The following is a 7869-nucleotide window of genomic DNA, read 5'->3' as shown; positions in this document are numbered from 1 at the left end:
AAACATCATTATTCTCTTTTTTTAAGAGTAAGGCACAAGAGTAGGTTTTTCTTCTTAGAAGTAAACTGTTCCTTGTGTGGCCAGTCATTTTAGAACCAAGCAAGGGATTGTTCTTGTAAATATTGAATTTGATGTTTTTTTAAAAAAAGTGGCCGTCCTCCTCTGGGTGGGCCAGAGGCGGTTCGCGCTGGTAAATTGCGCCCTTGTTCAGGGGCCGCGAGCGGGCGGGCTCCTGGGGAGCTGCCGGAGAGAGCTGGCTGGGAGCTTAGCAGCCCCGGTGGCTTCGGCAGTTTTGGAAAAAAGGCTGAGCGCGAGATCCACCTCTTCCTACTTTGGATACAGCGCTGCGGTGCTGGGGCCCAGGGCAGACCTGCGCAGTCGGTGGGGCGCAGCAGCCCAAGGATGTCAAAGGGACCCACCTGGTCACCAACCTGTGTGCACTTCCAGCTGGGGCTCGTCCCCTTTAATCCTGGACCTTGGCCCCCAAGTCCCCACTTTACTGGTTTAAGCAATCTTGCCCTGATCTCAGGTCCTGGATATTAGCAACAGGAAGAGAATTTATGTTTTGATTTTATTTCCTTTTGAACTCTTGGAATTAATTTTTTTTTTTTCTTTTAAGGGGAGGAGTTGGAGAGGTGGCCCACTCCCAGATGCCACAAATTCCATTCAGCAAAAAGAACCAGAAGACGAATGCCCCAAAGCTCCATCCTGAGGTGAAAACTGGTTGTTTTCAGATCCTTCTCCTAAACCCCAGATTCCAAATTTACTTTGTAACAAGAATCACATGGGGAGATTGCTTAAAACCTCAGGCTCCTGTGTCCCACCCTCTACTCATTAATTAGACCCTTGGGGAATCCATATTTTAAGCCAGGATCTGCAGGGATACTTAGTAAACAGAGCCCCCTGGCAGCCCTTCTCAAACAGCGTGACCCTGTGAGTCACTGTTATAATGCTGTGAAGCTTCCTGGGGAGATTCTGCCTTTCTAACCATCTCCCAGATGAAGTCTTGTCCTGGGGCTACAGGATAGGAGCTGACACCTGAAATAAGGAGAGGAAGGGACCCTGGAGAGTCAAGGGGTTGGAAACATAAAGAGAAAACTGGAGATAGAGAGGATAAGCTGAACTAACTCCCCCATCACGTTAATGCATTTTATTGGTATTACTGCATTACCAGTAATGTTTGTTGAGAGACCGCATGGTACCTGTACTGTCTATCCTGCAAAATGGAGAATAGATGCAAATCCACTCCAAAGTAAAAAAAAAAAGATAGACAGACTTCACTTGGGAACAGAGATGAAATGCAGCCTCGGTGGGAGAACAGGTTAAGTGCAGCTCATTTAGAGGGTGCTTGGGGCTGGGTTATGATTGAAGGTGCCAAATAAAAATTGGCACTTGCCATCTGCCTCTATAAGGACTAAGTCACAAACTGCTGTGACCGCTGACCTTCAACACACCCTGAAAGGAGTTTGGAGATCAGGAATGAGGCACTCTGTGCTCTGGGAAAAACTGGTGGGACAGGCCTTCAGATAGTCAGATGTTTCCAGGAGAAGATTTTATGAGCCAAAGTCTTGCATCTCCTTGTATCTAGAAAAGCACTAAAATCATTAACGGTGACATCTTCTCCTTGTGACTAGCAGCCAGCCTCTGCCAAAATGTGTGCTTGATGCACCTACCCCGCTTCACTAAAATCATATATGATACTGACGTCTCCCCCTACCTCCTTGGTTTTTTTAAATTTATTTATTTTAATTTATTTATTTTTGGCTGCCTTGGGTCTTCGTTGCTGCGTGCGGGCTTTTCTCTACTTGCGGCGAGCAGGGGCTACTCTTCGTTGCGGTGCGATGGCTTCTCATTGCGGTGGCTTCTCTTGTTGCGGAGCACGGGCTCTAGGCGCGTGGTCTTCAGTAGTTGTGGCTTGCGGGCTCTAGAGCGCAGGTCAGTAGTTGTGGCTCATGGGCTTAGTTGCTCCACGGCATGTGGGAACTTCCCGGACCAGGGCTCAAACCTGTGTTCCCTGCATTGGCAGGCAGATTCTTAACCACTGAGCCACCAGGGAAATCCTCCCCTACCTCTTTGGAGCAGTTTGTCAGAGCTGTCTGAAATGCTGCCCCCTGGACTAGAGTCCTCATTTTGCCCCAAATAAAACTTAACTCACAATTCTCACGTTGTGCACTTTTTTTTTTTTTATTTCAGTTGACAAAGGAGAAGCGCCTCTACCCACCCTGGCCCCTGCCCTCCAGGGATGTGTTTAGATTCTACAAGGTTGGTCACCTGACCTGCTGGTAGAGGAGTTGGATCTTGTTGGAGGCCATCCTGGGTCTGGGGACAGGGCCAGGTGCTGTTGGTCTAACTTGGGAGTTTGGCTGGGCCTAGTGGGGGACCTTCCTCAACAACTGCCATGGCAGAGGAGAGAGAGGGGACACTGCTCCTGGGTACAGAGGTTGGAACCACTGTGCACCTGGATGACTCAGGGTTAGACTAAAGAAGCTGCACTGAAGCACAGGGGATTTGGAAGTCTGAGACCAGCCCAGTTGAGGGAAGAAGGAAACAAGGATGGTACATGCCAGGAGATTCCTACATTCTTGTGAGACAGCTTGAGCTCTGAAAGCGGTGACTGGTCAGATAACAGTGACATTTACCCGGGAACTTCAGGACCTTCAGCATTATCTCATGTAATCCTCAGGACATCCTTTGGGTTAAGAACACTGATAATACCCATCTTACATCCAAGGAGACAGGTTTTCAAAGCAGTATGGTTTCCAAAGGGGCTTCCAAAGCAAGTGTGCATCAGATTTGCCTGGTTAAGATTAAGATGCTGAGAGCTGGGCCCCACCCCAGAGTTTCTGATTCATAGGTTGGGGTGGCGCCTGAGAATTTGCATTTTTAACAAGTGCTCAGGGATGCCGCTGCTGCTGGACCTGGGGCCCCACTTTGAGATCCACTGATTTAGAGACCACGCAGGTCGTCTGGGTCACCTAGAACAACGGGTGGAGCCACAGCCCCTCTGTTGCAGGACATGAGCCTGTCGGGTAGTGCTGGGTCTGCTTAAGGATCTGGAAGGAGAGGTCTGTACGTTACTTTTCAGAAGTAGGAGCCTCCCTCCGCACCCCAAGCTGAGGGTGGGAGACCAAGCTGCAGAAGGAGAAGGAGCAGAGCCAGACCCCTCAGCCTGGGACCCTCCACCCTGAGGGATGGTGCAGAATGAGTGTTAGGATCTCTCCTGTGCCCTGTGTTCTCTGAGGCCCCTGCACAGTCCCAGGGCAGCAGGCAGAAATTCCAGGCTGCCTGGGAAGACTTCTCAACAACTTCTCTTGCTTCTCAACCCACACTGCTCTGGAGCTGAGATATCGCTGAGATTAAAGGCACCTCTGTGACTCAGGGGTAAATGGTGCACTTAGGTGAGTGACCTGGGCCCAAAATGTATCTACAGCAGGAATGGGATGAGGCTGAGGGTAGGGATGGCGGGTAGGGAGTAGTGCTGGGGCTGAAGGAACCACAGCAGCTTGCTTTGCTGGAAAGAGCCTCAGTGTTTAAGAATCACAATTCAGCTCCATGGTGTTCTTCAGCCTACATGAGCCTCAGTTTCTGCTTCTTTGAAATGGGTGTGTTATTCCCACTTTGGAGGGTTCTACGCGCAGCACCGGGTACAACTGCTATGGTTGCTGTGATGGTCGTTTCTGCCAGGCCCTGCCTGGTTCTCAGCCTCTCGAGTCCTCCAATGGCCACCTGTGCCCACCTGAACCCTCAGCCAGTCCTAGCCTCGAGGGCAGAGGTTCTTGACATGGACTCAGTGGAACTGGTTCCTTTTGGCCTAAGGAAACCCAGCTAAATAAGGACTCGGCATCAACTCATCCCTTGCTAGTCCAACCCTCGCCTTGGGCCTGATTCCTGAGAGCCCCTTAGATCCCTGTCTGGCTCCCTGGGCCCAAGGCTCCCTCAGGGAAACCCGATTATCTCCCAGTTCCACCTAGGAACTAATGTTCTGCATCAGGACCCCATCTGGAGTCTGGCTCCTGCCATTCCACTAATAGGCTGCTGGCTTGGCTTTCTGACCCATTGGGCTACCTCTATTTGCCAAAGCACCCCATCTCTCTCCAGGAGTCACCCCAATGCTGACTGCCCCTCCTATTGTCAGTCACACTAGTGCATGCCCTATTCCAATGGGCAGCACACAATTTTGCTGGCAGACTCCCTAAAGGAATTTTGAAAAACTAGGTACCAATTATTTTTCACCATAGAGTTAAATAAGTCTATTTTTAATGGGAGGTAGTACATATTAAATGCTTCATGAAAAGAAATAAGATGAAGACTGACTGTAATTGGAAAAAATATTTCATGTTGCGATTTGATAACACAATGATCATGAAAAATTATATAAAATTTTTATCTATGAATTTTTAACCACACATCTTGACATTTTTTGATACAAGACCTGGAAAACTTTCCAGCTACACTTCAAAGAGTCGGCATCACTCACAGATTTTTTAAATGTTGTGCATGTGTTAAGTTTTTATTATAAAAAATATGCATTCATTAAAGGAAATGGGAAAAACAGGAAAATAGAAAAATTATCATATGCTCAGATTTCCTTGTATGTCTGTTTGCAACTTTTTCTTTTGACATAATTTCAAATTTACAGAAAAACTGGAATAGTTCAAGAACTCCCGAATACCCTTGACCCAGATTCATGAATTTGCTTATATTTTGCCCCATTTGCTTCATTGTTGTCTCTGTTTTACAGACATTTTACAAACATTTGCATATTGGTTTCATTATCAATGTCCTCTAGCCCTAAATGCGTGGGTGTGAATTTCCTAAGGACAGAGACCTTCTCTTTCTTAGCCACAGTTGGATTAGCAAAATCACAAAATTTAGTATTAAAAGGGTACTATGGTCTAATCCACAGCCCACATTCAAATTTTAACAATTGTACCAATAATGTCCTTTATAGATCTGGTTTTTTTCAGGATCTAAATCCATGACATCACATCCCACTTGGCTGTCGTGTCTCCAGAAGATCTCAGAACTCTGCTTCAGCCTCTCTTTACCTTTCCTGAGCTTGATGCTTTTTGAAGATAACAGGCTTGTTACTTCGTAGACTGTCCTTTAGTTTGGGTTTGTCTGCTCTGTCCTCATGGTTAGATTCAGGTGTGCATTTTTGGCTGGATGACCACAGAAGGATGTTGCGTTTTCTCAGTGTGTCACCTGATCAGGCCCCAATGTCATTTCCCAACGTCAACACGTGAACGTTAACTGATCCCTTGTTAAGACCTCCTGATCCTGAATTCAGAACACCCCAGCATAGGCCAAGTTCTTCTCTTAACAGCAGGTACGCAAAACAGGGAAAGACAGTGTGTCTTGGTACCCTGGGGCTAAAGAGAATTTTTCACCCTAGAAAAATGCTCCATAATAAAATTCAGGATGGATGAGGAGCTGCCTTTCTTTTGTAAGTGGCAAAAGAGTTATCATGAAGGTTTCACTTTCTTCCAGCAGTTTTAGAGGAAAACCTACGAAGCTTGAGAATTTGAGAAATCCATCCCTTGCTGGCCTACCCCTGGGGAAAGCCGTGTGCATTCACAGTTTGAAGACCCCCTACTCTGTCCCCCTGCCTGGCTGGATCTTCTCCCAGCATTAGGGCCACCTCACCCCACCCGACTGTAGTTAAAGGGTTGAGCCAATGCCTTCTAAGCTATGGTGTCTCTCTGCCCCCTTTGAGGATATCCTGAGCTCCCTGCAGCCAGGAGCTTGCTGATACATTCATCTTCCTCTGTCATGTGCTCCATCAATATTTGTGAAAGGAGAGTTGTGATTTTATCTGGACTGCTAGGAGATCCTTACCGTCGAGGAATCCCAGCCCAGCTCAGCCTGGAGGTTGAGTCAACAGCACACCATATACCTCCAGCCAGCCTGACTATGCAAAGACAGAATGAACAGGTGGCTTGTGAGATTTCTCGGATGCTGGAAAAGCCTTGGGGGCATCTCTCCAAATCTTGGTACATACCCCTGTCCCCCTGCAAACTGGCTGAGGGCTAAAGTTCCATAAACAATATTCATTCCTTAGCTTAAATCCCTTTTAGAAACCTGATCCCTTTGAGAATGCAAACATACGTAGGAAGGATGGCATGCAGAGCTATAAGTCTGGCAGAGTTTGCTGTGAATGGCTTTCTCTCCCTTTCCCAAGAGCAGCTTTTGATAAGATGTCAAGGAGACCCATTTCTTGGATATCGCCAAGAAGGAGAAGGTGCATAAGACAGGAAGCTCTGGGATGCTAAAGACACGTTTTAGCTGGTTCATAATTTCGTTTGGTCCAGCAGCAGCTCAGGATTCATGCTGTCGTTCATTCACTGTTGTAACTCATTGATTCACTCATTCAGGAAACACTGCACGTCCAGCAGCGGCAGCTGTGACGTTTGCCTGGAGCCGGTTGTCCCCTCTCTGTCTTCACTCGACAGAGTGACACACATGCCATCAACCTCTCCACTCTCACCCCTCGTCTTGGTAGAGGAAGGTTGAGTCTTCGTCGCCGAGGTGGGGCTCTGTGGCTGTCTTGGGCCGAGGAATGAGGTTTGATGTTCAGTTTTTCCCTGGTCTATTAAAAGCGTGGAGCTTTTGCTTGAAGCAATAAGGAAAACATTCACCTCTGTGGATCAACAGGCTTCTGTGCACTTTGTCGTCCTGGGGGAGCCTTGGGCCTCTCTGCTGGCCACAGAGAGGGACCCACAGACTCCAGGAGAATGGAGAGCTCTGACCTGGCTGGGGGGTGAACACTCCCTTCCCTGGGGAGGTGAGACGCCCCATTTTACTTACTCAGAATCTGATATTGGCTCCACACTGCACCAAAGAAATGCAGAAAGCACTTACACAGGCCACTGGTAATTTTTTTTTCCAGTGCAATAACAACAAATTGCTTATTTATATACCGCCCTTCCTCCCTCCCCCACCCAAAAGAAAAAGCTGGCTGAATCGATCAGTGGATTTGAATTCAGGTATGTTGGATGGTTGGGAGAAAAGGGTCGCTGATTCCTTTAATGGGTTGAGAGCATAGAATCAGATTTTTGTTCGTTTTGTTTTTTGTTTTGTTCGCTTGTTGTTTTTTTTTTTTTCTTTTCCTGATCAACACTGAGTTTTTAATGGATGGACAAGCATTGGGGCAGATGGTTGTTTTTGAAAATTCAGACCGATACACACAGAAAGCTCCTTTCACTGGTGTGTTCAGAGGACCCTTCATTACGGAGACTCGGCGCTGCTTGGCAAGCAATCTGAATGAATGTGTCTCCGTGTGGGGGGCTGGGAAGTCGAGTCCGGACAGGGCTGGAGGCTGGTGTTTATCTTACTGTTCTCTTGAAGGGTGGTGGCCTTAAAGACATCCATCCTGGTCTTTCTCTCTCTGTTTCCCTGGGTGGAAACTGGGCTTGTGAAAATGCTGGTGGCGAGTCAATGCGAGTCAGTGAGAACTCTAGCAACTTCACTCACCCTTTCTGCTGCCAGCTCCTGCCCACATCCCTGGTGATGGCAGCAACCTTACCACAGAACTTGTGCCATCTCAGCCTGGAATCCCATGCCCAGAGCAGACGGTGCCATCCCCAGAGATGAGGCCAAGAGGCCTAAAGGACGAGACCCCACCCTGCCTTGCTCCCCTGGGCACGGTTTCTTTGGAATAGTCTGGATTTTGTTGGTAGTTTGGAATCTTTTTTGTTGAGGTCCCAAATCTGTTTTAATCACCATTCAGGAATCTAATTCAAAAATCTGGACTTTAGTGTCTGCCAAGAGGTGGGTTTGGCCATGCTAGGAAAACAGGAAAAGGCTTAAAAGCTAATAAAGCTGGAAGCAAACAGCTTTTAAGTTAGCAGTCCAATATTCAGAGCCTCT

This window comes from Balaenoptera ricei, chromosome 1 (genome assembly GCF_028023285.1).
Source record: "Balaenoptera ricei isolate mBalRic1 chromosome 1, mBalRic1.hap2, whole genome shotgun sequence".
Classification (NCBI taxonomy): Eukaryota; Metazoa; Chordata; class Mammalia; order Artiodactyla; family Balaenopteridae; genus Balaenoptera; species Balaenoptera ricei.
Note: the sequence above shows the minus strand (reverse complement) of the source record.